General features: G+C 37.0%; 1 protein-coding gene across 10 annotated transcripts in view; it reads left to right on the plus strand.

Moving 5' to 3' along the window:
* Positions 1-14,898, plus strand: part of STAG1 (STAG1 cohesin complex component) — a 425,728-nt gene that overhangs the window by 85,304 nt on the left and 325,526 nt on the right. Inside the window, exon 2 of one of the 10 annotated variants that reach the window (XM_082690742.1) lies at positions 14,257-14,377. The exons of the other annotated variants lie outside the window; for them this stretch is intronic. The gene's annotated coding sequence lies outside the window, so the exon portion shown is untranslated. The remainder of the gene's footprint in view (positions 1-14,256; positions 14,378-14,898) is intronic. 10 annotated transcript variants of the gene reach the window in all.

A 14,898-nucleotide genomic window follows, 5' to 3' on the forward strand; every position in this document is an offset into this window, starting at 1 on the left:
TTTCATCCCAAAATTTTAAGGAAAAACTGTATATGTATTCAAAAAATAAGATTAAATTCAATGAAGGTTTAAAATATTACTATAACAGTGAAAATTAAAAACATTTTCAAAATAGATTTTCATAAGATAAAAGAGTTATAAAATATTGAAAGAGGAAAAGTTCAAGTAGAATAAAAGAAAATAAAATAATTTAACTTTGAAATAGTAAAGTATCATAGGATAATGCCATGAATTCTATGTGTTGCTTTTCCCTAGCTCTGGAGTTCCACCATTCTCATTGATTGGTAATCTTGGTCTTGGCTGAATGTTCTTGCTGAACTTTTGGAGGGGGCCTCTTGCAGTGATTCTCAAACGCCTTTTTCTGAGGCATAATTGCACTCTCCTTGCCAGGGGGTAGGGTAAGTAATGTGCTGGGGTTTTCTCTTGGGAGCTTTTGTTCCCTGAATGTTTTTTGTAGGGCTTTCGAGGATGGGAGTCATGATGGTGGCCTCAAATCTCCTGCCTGAGGAGCCGAGAGCTTGGGCTCTCACTCCTAATTTTGCTGTAAGAGAAAAGCAGTCAATGGCTCTCATCTCCCTGGTCTCTGGCAGCACTCCGTGCTCACCTGGCTTGTGACTGAGCGTTTCTCTCTCTGGCGCGTGGCCCCGTTTAGAGTCTCCAAACCAAGCAGATTTTTGCTGGATGCTCCCGAGCTGCTCCTCTTGGAGGAGTAAGGAGAGGGTCTCTCTGGAGTTGCCACTTGGGGGGCCCTGCTTGAAGAGCATTGTTCCGACTGTGCCTTGGATCAAAGGTTTAAGGTAACCCCTAGCTGAGAGCTCACTCCTCAGCTCCATCTCTGTAGCCGGCTTCCCTGCTCCAATACCCGGCAGCTCTGCCACACTCCGAAACCCCCTTTATGTGACACTGCATGTCCTGAGACCACACTGTCCTCCTGAGGGCTCCACCCCTGCTTAACCTCTGGAGCTATGTCCCTCAGTGGAGCAGACCTCTAAAAGTTCTGATTTTGTGGTCTGATGCTTTGGTGCTTGCTGGGAGCCGGCCCCTCCGCCTGCAGTCTATGTTTCCTTGCTTGGGATTCACTTCTCTGCCTGTCCCACCTTCCAGAAAGTGGTGGATTTTTTGTTCGTAGAATTGCTGTTCTTTTTTTCTGTCGCATGTTGGGTTTTTAGGTGTTCAGAATGATTTGATAAATGTCTAGCTGAACTCCTGGGACCTGATGATATTTTAGTCTCGTACTCTTCCGCTGTCTTGCTTCCTCCTCCTCTAGTCACTTTTTCTTGATCTGGTCTCATTTATTGTATTTTCAAGGTGTTACCCCAAATTTCTCATCTGTTGATAGAACGCTTTTTCTCCCATATGTTTATGATTCGAATTGTTTTTCTTCTGAGTTTGTTAAAAATAGAACAAAAAAACTTTCTGTTGTTATTTGAATACCAGGAGTGGGAGAAAAGACATTCGTGTGCTCAGTCTGCTATCTTGAATTGGGGGTTCTGTAGGTATTTAGCAGTTCTCAAGTGTTTTATTTTGTTTTCCTGTTTTTCTAAAGTTTTTTATTACTAAAGTGCATGCATAGCCATGATTATTTTTAGGAATGATTATAGTATGTTGACTCCTGTATGACATAGTTACATGTAAAATCTAATTCCTCTGTTCCTTGATTCTAATTGGTTTGGTCATGGTTATGTGAAGGTTTTTCTGGTCATGCTGTCAGAGGTGTTTTGAATTTCAGTTCTTCCACTTACTAGCTCTTTGCCGTTAGGCAAATTACCTCATTTCTCTGTAGCTGTTTGCTTATTGTAAAGCAAGGATAACTGTATGGACTTCATAGGGTTGTAAGAATTAAATGTTAGGGCATGTGAAGAAAGTTCTTAGGACAGTGCTTATCATGTAGGAAGCATTTATAATTGTTATTTGTCTATATCAACATCATAGCTATACTCGTCCATACACATATATATCCTTTTGCTTAAAATGAAAATCACATATATTTTCTCCTCTGGAACATTTTTCATTCAGCTTCATAGGTGAGTTAGTTGTTCCTTTGTTTTCAACCTACTTGATTTTCATTAAAAAATAATTCTTCTTTGTTTTGCTGGAATTATTAAGCTAGGATATTGGTCTAAGAAGGAATTGGCTATGCTAATGGTGAGATGTAACTAGAGAAACATGAGTTTTTTGGGATGAAGCATTGGAGATTGCAAAGTATATTCACTTAACATGGGCTTCATAGATAATAGTTAATGGAAAGGCATATATAGTTAGAATGGGTTAGAACATTTGATCGTACTACAACTTACTGGCCATAATACCTTGGGTATGTTTTCTGTGTCTCAGTTTCACCATCTTTAAAGTGGAGAAAATAAGGGATATTGTGAATAATCCATGAATTAACACATGCAGGTTGCTTAGTTGTACTTAGCTGTTAGTAGTGTTAACATTTTGTGAGAATTTTGAATTCAGTGTTTGGCTGTGTTTAGAGTTTGTATAAGTATTAGGAATGTGGGGTTGAAATAATAGGTGAGATTTTTATATGGACAAGAAGAATTTATTATGTACTTTAAGTCTAGAGATGGACTAGAATTTAGGACAAAGGAAATACCTAGGTTAAAAAAAATACTTCATTAATATAATAATACTTAAGTCTTTGGGCCTTCTGTGGTTGTTTGGAGGACTTAGGCGCCATACCTGATTATTGCTATGGTGACTTGTTGCTAGTTCTCTCACTTAACAGCCTTTCAATCAATTTCTGTCTTTCATCCGTGTTATACCTTATTTTCTGAATTTCTGCTTTAGTTTAGAGGAGTAGTACTCAGTTTTTTTTAATCCTTCCTTTGAAGTTATAAAAAATTTGAAGTTAAGGGGCGCCTGGGTGGCTCAGTGGGTTAAAGCCTCCGCCTTCGGCTCAGGTCATGATCCCAGGGTCCTGGGATCCAGCTTCGCATCAGGCTCTCTGCTCGGCAGGAAGCCTGCTTCCTCCTCTCTTTCTGCCTGCCTCTCTGCCTACTTGTGATCTTTGTCAAATAAAGAAATAAAAAATCTTTAAAAAAAAAATTGAAGTTAAAATAGATAAGAAACAGTATCTTATGTTTGTTGTTTCTTTAAAAAGAAGTTTATTAGTGGAAATATTTTCCTTTCCAGCTCTTGAGTATTACATAGGTTAGTAGCCATTTCAGTATGTTTTATCTAGTAATGCTGTTTGTAGCAATTTCTTCTGAATCACACAACACTCTAGTAATATTTTTTATGAGTTTACTTACATGATATTTGATATTAGATATTTGAGTATAGTTTAAGAAAAAGATTTCTCAAGACTGCTTAGTTTTGTTTACTACTTTACCCTTTAATTGTGGACATTCATTTAGTACTAATTGAGGTTACTTTACAGAGACAAGGTGTTTTTTGGAAGGTTTTCTTTTTTTTTTTTTTTTTTTTAAAGATTTTATTTATTTACTTGACAGAGACAGACAGATCACAAGTAGGCAGAGAGGCAGGCAGAGAGAGAGAGGAGGAAGCAGGCTCCCTGCTGAGCAGAGAGCCCGATATGGGGCTTGATCCCAGGACCCTGAGATCATGACCTGAGCCAAAGGCAGAGGCTTTAACCCACTGAGCCACCCAGGTGCCCCTGGAAGGTTTTCTATTGCAGAATTGCACACTGTTCAAATGACTTGGTTAACCCTGTCTAACTGTTCCATATCTTTATGAAAAGGAATTCTCCCAGGATAATCTTAGAAGAAGAGAGATGTCTATCTCTGATAAATTGCTAAAATGATGATTTTTCTTGAAAAAAGTAGAATTTTGTGTTTCATACTTGTCTCTACATCTTTTCATTACCTGTGAAATATGTGTTTGACACACACACATGCACACACACAGGCACACACCATATGTATGTTGAAAAACATTTTGGTCTACCACATTTAGGGCCAACTTTTTCGTTAGTAAAATTGCATGAAAATTTGGCAGTTTATTACAGCATATGGTCGTTTATTCATTACTCTTGATGGTCCATTGCCGAATGTAGTTCTGATCATTCTTCTTTACTGTATCAGTTTTGTTCATTACTAAACGTGGTATTCAATCATTCTGTTATTAATTGTAGGTTTGGTTTTGAAATTTACAACTGCAGTAGCACTTGCTTCAAGAATATCAAATATCCCTTTTGTTATGAAGTAGTTGCCCTGTTATGGTAGTTGAGTTTTTTGTTTCATTTGAGTAATATACTATGTTGAGCTTTGGTTGTTAATTGATAGATGTGGTATCCTCTCTGTGAGAGCTTTTAAAATGCATAACACGTATTTCGGAAAGCAGCTGTTGCTATGGCAACTCTCGGGTCACTTGCAGCTCAGCTTACATGATTGGCTGTTAATGGAGTCTAATATGCTTGAGAAGAGAATTGAGCAAATGAAAGAGGGTTTTGAAGGAATCCCCTTAAACCTTTTGAAGTTTAACTGAAAAGCACCTGAAAATTTAACACTTATATTACTGTTTTACACAACTGTACTGGAAGTAGTTTTATGAATAATGAATGTGAGAGAGAACAAATTTTTAGAAAAAATAATTTTCTGAACCCTTGGAAGAATGTTGAAAGCTTGTGCTGTTACTTCTTTTCATTTTACTATTGTTTAAAGAAATGTTCTCAATAGCTTCCAGTTACATTTTGTATTCTACCCTCTCTAGCACCTACCTCAGAGGAGTTAATTAGATTGAAGCATGAGAAGGTTGTTAATTGTGCAGGGTCAGAAAGAATGGTAAACTCAGGAATCATGTCTAAATTCACTCTGGTTATGTGAGTTAGAGTCTGCTCTGACTTGAATTCTTAAGGTAGTCTCATGAACCTGCCTCTCTTTAGGCATGTGTGAATGGTGTGAAAAGGGGTTGTGGTGGTATGTACTTTGGATTTTGAGGCCTATAAAGGGAGTAAAATGAAGTCTAATTGAGAATTGCCATTGTAAAAATTAATAAGAGCCATGCAAAATGACATAGTAATATGTGTCTTGTTAAATGATGGACTTTTCATCAGTATCTACCACCTCCTTTGTAACTGTGGTACTAATTTTGGCAGTTAAATAACATCAAATGTAATTAAACTTATGAAGTTTAAAGTTTAGATTAAATGCATTAAAATAGTAAATTAACATCATGTTAGAGTGAGTTTACTTTGTAAAACGCATGTCAGCTGGCCAGTTCAGCAAGCATAGGAAATAGGACTAGGGCATGTAGACTATTTTAAGTATCTGCTGTTTCTAATTTATATTAGGGTTTAAGAAATATTGATTATGGTGATAGTGTTGAAACTGATACACCAAATAAGTTATAGCTATTAGTGTGTATAATTCTATTAGATTTATTGATTTTGCTAGCAAAAATAACTGGTGATAAATTAATCAGTACTTAATAACACCCTAAATTACCTTTGATTTATTATTTTTTTTATTAAGGAAATACTTTGGAATAGTAAAGATAAACTTTTCATAATAGACTACATATATAAGTATAGAATACCTTCAATTCTATTTTGATAGAACACTTTAGAAGTTCATTAAATACCTTCTAGACACTAAAATCTAGATTCATCTTCACTGTGACCTTTGGAAATATTTTTAAAAATAATTTTTTTTTTTAAGATTTTATTTATTTATTATTAAAGACGGAGATCACAAGTAGGCAGAGAGGCAGGCAGAGAGAGAGAGAGAGGGAAGCAGGCTTCCTGCGGAGCAGGGAGCCTGATGCGGGGCTCGATCCCAGGACCCTGAGATCATGACCCGAGCCAAAGGCAGCAGCCCAAACCACTGAGCCACCCAGGCGCCCCAAAAATAATTTTGTTTTTAAATGCCTGGTGAATATAGGTCCTGGTCTGTCTTAGGCAGTTCTGGTAGTGAATTAGTCTTTTCCTTATGTAATTATTGATAGTGGTTGCATTTTATATTTATCAGGATATATAAAGAAAAGTAGAGAAAGTCACATATAAATCTGTAATTCATAGGTTACTGCTGTCAGCTGTGACATTTCCTTTTCAATCTTTTTGTGCATATGAGCATATATAAAACTTATATAGTAGAGGCCATCCTTTACATGTTTTCCTTTTTAAACAGCTCATTAATTTTCTATAAATATTGTTTTTAGTGATATATAAATATATTTCTTAAGTAAATACTCTCCATTTGTATGTCTTAGTTTTTTTCAAGGTTTTCTTTGTTGTTTTTCTAGTTCAGGATAGTTAAATACCTTTACTACATGTAAATATGTTTACTTTTTTTAAAATTTTAGGGTAGAATGATAGCAATCACTGAATCAAAGATTATAGAATTGTAAGGGTTTCAATATGTGTTATTTGGTTTGTAGATGAACTTTTAATATTTTTGACTTTGAAGTTTCTTAAAAATTTAATTGTTGGGGTGCCTGGGTGGCTCAGTCGTTAAGTGTCTACCTTCGGCTCAGGTCACAGTCCCAAGGTCCTGGGATCGAGCCCCACATCGGGCTCCCTGCTTGGCGGGAAGCCTGCTTCTCCCTCTCCCACTCTCCTTGCTTGTGTTCCCTCTCTCACTGTGTCTCTATCAAATAGATAAATAAAATCTTTAAAAAAAATTTAATTGTTGGAATTCAGGTGCAGAGGGTTGAATTAATCTTGTCCTTAGTTCATAAAACATGGTAATTATTTTTATTTTTAGTTTTTTAAAGATTTTTAATTTATTTAACAGACAAATCTTAAGTAGGCAGAGAGGCAGGCAGAGAGAAGGCTGGGGAAACAGGCTCCCTGCTGTGCAGAGAGCCCGATGTGAGGCTCGATTTCAGGACCCAGAGATCGTGACCTTTGCCGAAGGCAGAGGCTTAACACACTGAGCCATGAAGGCGCCCAAACATGGTAATTCTTGACTCGTTCAAGATGTTGCTTTCATTTTATTTTTTATCTGCATTATCCACTCTTTTTTATCTTCTCCCATATGTATTCATTTAATACGTTTGATATATATATACATTTATTTTTATGCATTCCTATAAAATATGTTGTGTGCATTTTTTTTCAAGTTCTTGTTCATTGAATCTAATGGCTTCCATAGTGTGCATTAGTATTCCATAGTATGCATCTGCCATATTTCACTGAGCCATTACCCCCATGCAGTAATGAACACTGTGATGCCTCCAGCTTCCTGTATTATAGACCGTTCTGAATAAGAGCATCCTCATATCATCCCTTCATGGATATGTATTATCCAACTGAGTTAGATATTTATATATATATATATATATATATATGTATATATACATAAATATATATATCCAGTTTCACTAAATACTGCCATATTACTCTTCTGAATAGTTGTACCAGTCTTTACTCCCAGTAGGGGTATATGAGGATTCTTTTATTTCTACTACAGATAACTCCCAATACCAGTATGGTGTGTCCTATCAAAATTTGTAGGAAAGGTAGAGAGAAATTTTTTCCATCTTACTGCTTACCTCCAGGTTCCAGAAGTGTAACTGTTCTCCAGTAACTTCTTTTCAATCTTTCCAGGCTTGTATCATTGCAGTGTTTTGTCAAGTAGAACAGTGAAGTGGTTAAGAGCATGTACTCTGGATCCAGTCAGCTTGGAGTTGAATCCTGGCTCTGTTGTTGGTAATTGTGTAACCCTGGGCTTTGCATAGGTTGCCTCAGTTTTGTAATTTGTAAAATGAAGTTAGGAGTTTTCCTGCCTTTTTGAATATATGTATAATGTTAGAATAGTGGCAGGGGCACACAGTAAATGCTTTATAAGTAGGTTACTGTTACCAAGTTAAAAAATCCAGCTGAAATTTAGAATGGAATTGCATTGAATCGATGCATTTGAGGGAGAAATCACATCATAAGTTGTCCCATCCAACAGCATGGAATAGCTCTTTGTCGATGAAAACTTTCTATGTATTTTAGTGAAATTAGATTGTCTTTTGTTTCTTCATGGTACTCATTCTTGATCACTAATTCTTTTTTTTTTTTTTTAAAGATTTTATTTATTTATTTGACAGAGAGAAATCACAAGTAGGCAGAGAGGCAGGCAGAGGGAGAGAGAGAGGGAAGCAGGCTCCCTGCTGAGCAGAGAGCCCGATGCGGGACTCGATCCCAGGACCCTGAGATCATGACCTGAGCCGAAGGCAGCGGCTTAACCACTGAGCCACCTAGGCGCCCCTGATCACTAATTCTTAATCACTAGTTTTTAATTTTGTCTCGGGGTGGGGACAAAATTTGATGTTTTGGATTTGATATTGTCTAAAGATACTTTTGGTTGTCAGAGCTTGGGAGATGCTATTGCATCTAGTGGGTGAAGCCAGGGATGTTGCTAAACATCCTGTAGTGGGTAGACTAGCCTCTAGTTATCCAGCTCAATGTTAATAATGCTGAGGTTAGAAATTCTGTTTAAGTATATGGTTTCGTTGCTGTTGTGAATGGTGTTCATTTTATTTTCTAATTGATTATTGCTGTTTGAGAAATGTTATGGATTTTTCTGTTAAATTTTTGTCTGGCAGTGTAGCCGAACTTTTTCTCATTGTCTGTAGATTCTGATAATATTTCTGTGTAGATGATAATGGTCTCTTCTAGTTTCTCTACCTTCCTTTCCCTCTCCTCCATCTTTTTTATCATAGTATTGACAAAGACCTTTACTGTTATATTAAATGGTAGCAGTGAGAATGGCCATATTTGTTTTGTTCCCAGCTTTATGGAATGAGTTTAAAGTTTCTTAACACTAAGTAACACCAGAAATACAAGGGTGTCAATCTCATTTTACCTTGCCATTATTATTACCACTTGTGGTGAGTTCTTGAGGGAAAAATGCTTAACTTCACTATTTAACAAAGAAATGCAATAAAGCAATAATGAAATGGTATATTGTATTTCACTGGTGATAATCAAAAATTTTTCTATAAGCACTTTAGTCATTTTTCCTCTGTATCTTTGTCTTTCATCAATTTTTGTTTGTTTCAGTGGTTTTATAAGTTATGACTTACTCAAATGTTAACACTTTGGTTTTTTTTTTTTTTTTTTTTGGTAGTTTTATCTTGCTTGTTTGTTTTGATGTGCAGAAATTTAATTTTTAATGAAGTCTAACCTTAAGATCTTTTATTGCTTTTAGGCACAAGAAGATCCTTAATTAACTGAAATTTTCTTCTGTCTGTGACATTTTCCTTGGTTAAACAAGGGTATACTTATCAATCCTTTTTCCTTTGTTCTAAATCATTCACTCACTTGACTTACAGTGTTACTTTTTTTTCTGAAATGCTAGATTTCCATGTTCCATGCCCATTGGTTTACGTAGAGCTCTGGATTTTTGGGAGGTACGTCAGGTACCATTGGAGATATGGCACTCAGGTTTGGGCTTGATAATTGAACAGGGCTCCAGACTTTCTACCCAGATTATTTTTGTGTTGGACATTTCTGACTGAATGGTCCACGGTTAACTTCTTCTAAGAATGAGCCTATTATCTTCACCCTTTCTCCTGCAGAGGTGCTTCCTTCCCCAATTCTTTATTCTTCGTCCTTTTTCTCTCCTCCTCCTGTGTTCTTCCACCATTCTCTCATGTGTACAATTTGAAATATATTGCTTTCAATGGCACTTTTTGATCTACCTCATCCAGTTCAAGGCTAAGGGTTACCAGTTTGGTCTTTTATATTGGAGGAAATAGTTTGGGCAAAATAGTTTGAGCAAAGGCATGAATCAGGTATGAAATAAAAAGGTGCTTACAGTGAACTACAAGTGGTTAGGCATTACCAGAGACATAAATAAAATATTAGGGAGAGACTGGAAGTAAGGCTAGTAAGAGCCAGATTGTTAAGATTTTTGCTTCCTGAGTTTAGGAACTTGAATTTTATTCTAGAAGTAATGGGGAGCTATTTGAAATATTTTAAACAGGGATCTTGTTGATTAATAATTCAAATAATCCAGTCAGGTTATAGGATGGAGGATTGAATGGAGGGAAACAAGACAAGGAGATTATGGAATACTGGGAGCCTTTATTAGTGCAGTGTGAGTAGGATTAGAGAGGAAGGGATAGATTTTAAGGTGCATTTTATTGGTTAAAAGTGGGCAAAATTCAAGAGAGTCAAGGGTGATCTCAGGGTTTCTGATTTTCTAGCTTCTATGACAAGATAGCGAGATGAACAATTAAAAATACATAATTTTGGGGCACCTGGGTGGCTCAGTGGGTTAAGCCTCTGCCTTCGGCTCGGGTCATGATCTCAGGGTCCTGGGATTGAGTCCCGCATTTGGGTTTTCTGCTCGGCGGGGAGCCTGCTTCCTCCTCTCTCTCTGCCTGCCTCTCTGCCTACTTGAGATCTCTCTGTCAAATAAATAAATAAAATATTTTTTTAAAAAATACATAATTTTAAATTTATTTTATTGAATTATTTTTTTGAAGGGAGGTGAGGTACTATTCGAGGAAAAACTCAGTTGATGGCATGTTATGAAAAAAGGTCTTAATTTTGCAGCTAAAAAATGTACATATGAAGCAGTAGTAAAACCATATCTGAAAAATATATTTTGCAGTTTAATTACTTTACAAGTTAGCATTAACAACCTTTTTAAAAAAAGTAATCTCTGTATGCAGTGTGGGGCTTGAACTCTGTAACCCAAGCTCAAGAGTGGCATGCTCCAACAACTGAGCCAGCTACGTGCCCCACATCAACAACCTTTTTAACTGCCTAACATACCTAAAGAGTTCATTACATCCAAATCCCATTATGTTGCCAGGGCAAATGTTGGAGAATATTTGGGAGGTTGGAAGAGGGGCCTGCTTCCCCAACCCAGGTGACTTAGTGGCTTCAGAGGGTTAAAAAATATGGTCTACAAACAAACAGATTCTTAAATATAGAGTACTTGTGGTTGCCAGAGGGAGGCGGGTAGGGAAGTGGGTGAAATAAGTGAAAGGGATTAAGAGGTACAAAATTCCAGTTATAAAATAAATGAATTATGGGTGCCTGGGTGGTTTAGTCGGTTAGGTGTCTGCCTTCAGCTCAGGTCATGATCTCTGGGGCCTGGGATGGAGTCCTCTCAGGCTCTGCACTCAGTGGGAAGTCTACCCTCCCCGTTAAATAAGTAAAAAAAATGAGTTATGGAGATGAGAAGTACGGCATAGGAAATATAGTCCATAATACTGTAATAATGTTTTATGGTGACTGTACTTACTGTGGTGAGCTTTGAGTAACATATAGAATTGATGAGTCAATATGCTGTAAGCCTGAAACTAATAGAAAATTATATATCAATTATTATTTAATAAACATATCTTACAATGTAGAAACAAACCATGGTATAGTTTAAAGGGATACTGTGATAAAGGTAGAGATCTGTTTTTTATTATCATGCATGTATTGTTAAGGCAGATTTCAAGCATATGCAGAGGTATATGGAACTGTGTAGTGAACCGCTATGTAACTATTACCCAGCTTCAGTATTTATAAACTGAGCATTTTTTCATGAGTACACTTCCAGTTCTTTATTCATTTGAAGCAAATTGACATCATACCATTTCATATGTAAATAATTTAGTTGGGGGGGCGCCTGGGTGGCTCAGTGGGTTAAAGACCCTGCCTTCGGCTCAGGTCATGATCCCAGGGTCCTGGGATCGAGTCCCACATCAGGCTCTCTGCTCAGCAGGGGGCCTGCATCCCTCTCTCTGTCTGCGTCTCTGTCTACTTGTGATCTCTCTCTCTCTGTCAAATAAATCAATAAAATCATAAATAAATAAATTTGTTAAAAAAATAATTTAGTTGGTATCTATAAAAGATAGTAACTTCAAGAAACCTAAAAGCATCAATAATAGTTTTATGATACCATAAAATATTTCCTAGTGATTTTCTTGTAAAGGTAGTTTCAGCAGAGAATTAGAAGTAAAATAAGATTTTAAAATTTTACAGTATTTTTTGAGAGAGAGAGCACACAAGCTGAGGGAAGGGTTTGGGCAGAGGGTCAGGGAGAGAGAGACTCCTAAGCAGGCTTAATGCCCAGCATGGAGCCTGATGAGGGGCTCAATCTCATGACCTAAGCTGGATGTTTAACTGATTGAGCCACCCAAGTGCCCCAAGATTATTTTAAACTAGGGGAGGGAATGAGAAAATCTGCCTTTCTAGGAAGGAAAACATGGAGTGTGGTACTGACAAGGATAGGGGGCTACAGTCTTTATGTTTTAAGTGATAGGGGACACTTGTGTGGTTTGTAGGTTTGTGGAAAGAGATAGTGGAAAATGAAATTTTGACATGGGGGGATGGAACAAGAACAAGAGGAAGGATATCTTATTTATTGTGATAACATTGAAGGACAAAGAATAAGTGAGGGAGAGGCAAAAAGTTGAGCAGATAGTTCATAACTAATGACTTTTTTTTTTTTTTTAAATCTTCAGGGAGGGTGGAGGTTGGTCTTAGGAAAGGGTCTTAAGATTAGTGAAAATTTGTAATAGTTGTTGAAGAGAAGGGGAGTGGGAGTCCATCATAGATAAATAAAAAGATTGCTTTAGAAGATTAAGATTCCACCTGAAATTGGAGATCAGAATTTAGAGTAGTATAAATTTTCATGTCTCTTTGATCCTTTTTCTGACACCACTCAGTCTCTTGATTGTTTAAGAGTAGATAGTTCGTGAGGGTTATTTTAGGCTTAGACTTTTACATGACAAGCCTTACAGAAGAACCCAGGGGTAAAGTGTGTTGGTAAGGAAGTGATTTAGGAGATTATTCATGTACATATACATGAATAATATGCTTACTAAGGAAAGGACATGACAAAGGGACAAGTGGACAATGTAAGGAGTGTATGAAATTGAGGAGCAGATACAGGGATTATATGGGCACAAGAAAGTTACACATAGGGGCGCCTGGGTGGCTCAGTGGGTTAAGCCGCTGCCTTCGGCTCAGGTCACGATCTCAGGGTCCTGGGATCGAGTCCCGCATCGGGCTCTCTGCTCAGCAGGGAGCCTGCTTCCTCCTCTCTCTGCCTGCCTCTCTGCTTACTTGTAATTTCTCTCTGTCAAATAAATAAAATCTTAAAAAAAAAAAAAAAAAAGAAAGTTACACATATTGGAAGATGGTGTCAGATCGGTGAAGTGTTTGGCTGTGAAAGTTCATAGATGAAGTCCAAAGACTGTGTGAAGTCTTCAGAATTGATAAGGTTCAGGAGTCTTGAGACTTGGGTTTTAGGTGTTTCCCATGGTGGTAGGACATATGGTAGGACAGAAATCTGACCAAGATGCAGACGTCTTCAGTGAATGTGAAGAGCAGTGGTAGGTGGTCAGGAAGTACGAGTAGATGACACTGGTGAGGATGATTAGAGGTATGCAGATAGAGAGTGGGAGTGGTAATAGTTTAGGAGAGATGGTGGATAACTAAAAGAATTCAGAGTGTGGGATAATACTTGTCTTAGTTTTCAGCTGTGTTTGAGATGGCTAAGATTTTTCTTTATGAAGATGTCTGCAAACCTTTCGCTTACATAAAGTTCAAAATAGTGATGTGTAAATATAAAACAGGGCAATTTTGTAAGTAAGTGCCATGAATGCCATGGTCAGTAAAATTCTAGGAAACTTCTTAAGATTTATCAGTTTATTCTGTGACTATAACATTTGAAATGTTAAAAGAGATACAGAACAATGCAAGAAGAGGGAAATGTGATGATACAGGTGAAATGGAGGTAGGGAGTGGTATGAGCACAGGAAATTAGGGCTGAAAACAACAAAACTCACCATTTTACCTATGATAGAGCATGTGGGTGGGGGTAGTTGGAGAAGAAAGTACATACTAGCACCAAAAAAACCTACCTTCATATGTTTAGCCTTTCACTAGATTGTTCTAAGCAACACCTTGCTTTCTCATAAAAGAATATCCCTTATAGCCCTTTTGGAGGTGGGGAGATACAACAGTGTTCCTCTGAACAGTGAAATCAAGGGATACTTTAGTATAATTTAGGTTTGCCTTTCAGTATGCTTAAGTGTTTTGGGAATTAATGTAAAATATCAGTTTTCCTAGATACTTACACATGAAATAATTCATACTCTGCAGATTCTAGTTAGTAGAGGTTTTTCTGTAGTCTCTGGAATACCTAATGTTTAATAAGAGCATGTGACTGAAATATTTCCCGCTTGTAAGAAATGAGTCTGGTAAACTGGTAATGAAATACAACAGCGTGCATTAAACCTGATCATTGTGTTAAACTTTATTAAGCTATAACAGTGACAATATCCTAGAATTTTGTCCTAGTACTGCAGTTTTTGTACCTTCACTAACTCCCTGAATCACTATCATAGGTGGTAGTAAGCTTGGCATTGGGGAATGCTAGAGAAATAAAAAGAAACCTGACCAGAGTCATCCCTGGAGTATATTTAATCAAGATGATTGCCTAGGACAACTGGCAGGTATGGTGCTTCAGTGAGTAGTGATAAAAGTGTATAGTTAGGATTGTTCTGAGACTTTTATACATACACATCACCTAACTTTCTGCTGTACCCTCAATTTTATAATCAGTGGGATTCTGAGGAGCTTTCTGTTGGAATGCTTCAACCTCCTTGTAAGTTTTTTTCTCCCTCAGGTTAATTTTCTCCTAATTGTGAGCATAGTATTTACTTCAGAGTAAATATACAACTGTATAATCTATGGTTTCATATCATAACAGTACATTATCTTGACTTAGCTTACAATTACTAAGTTAGTATCATTTGTAACTATGGTTTGTGATCAGCAAACTGATAGGATTATGGGCTATCCAAATTTAAATTATCTACAATAAATTGGCATAATATAAAAATTAAGGGCCTAACATTTAGATGTACAAAGAATTTCTTTTAAAAGATTTTATTTATTCATGAGAGACAGAGAGGCAGAGGTAACAGGAGAAGCAGGCTCCCCATGGAGCAGGGAGCCTGATGCAGGGCTCCAGACCTGAGCCGAAA

Source organism: Mustela nivalis (assembly GCF_964662115.1).
Source record: "Mustela nivalis genome assembly, chromosome: 1".
In the NCBI taxonomy this organism is placed as follows: Eukaryota; Metazoa; Chordata; class Mammalia; order Carnivora; family Mustelidae; genus Mustela; species Mustela nivalis.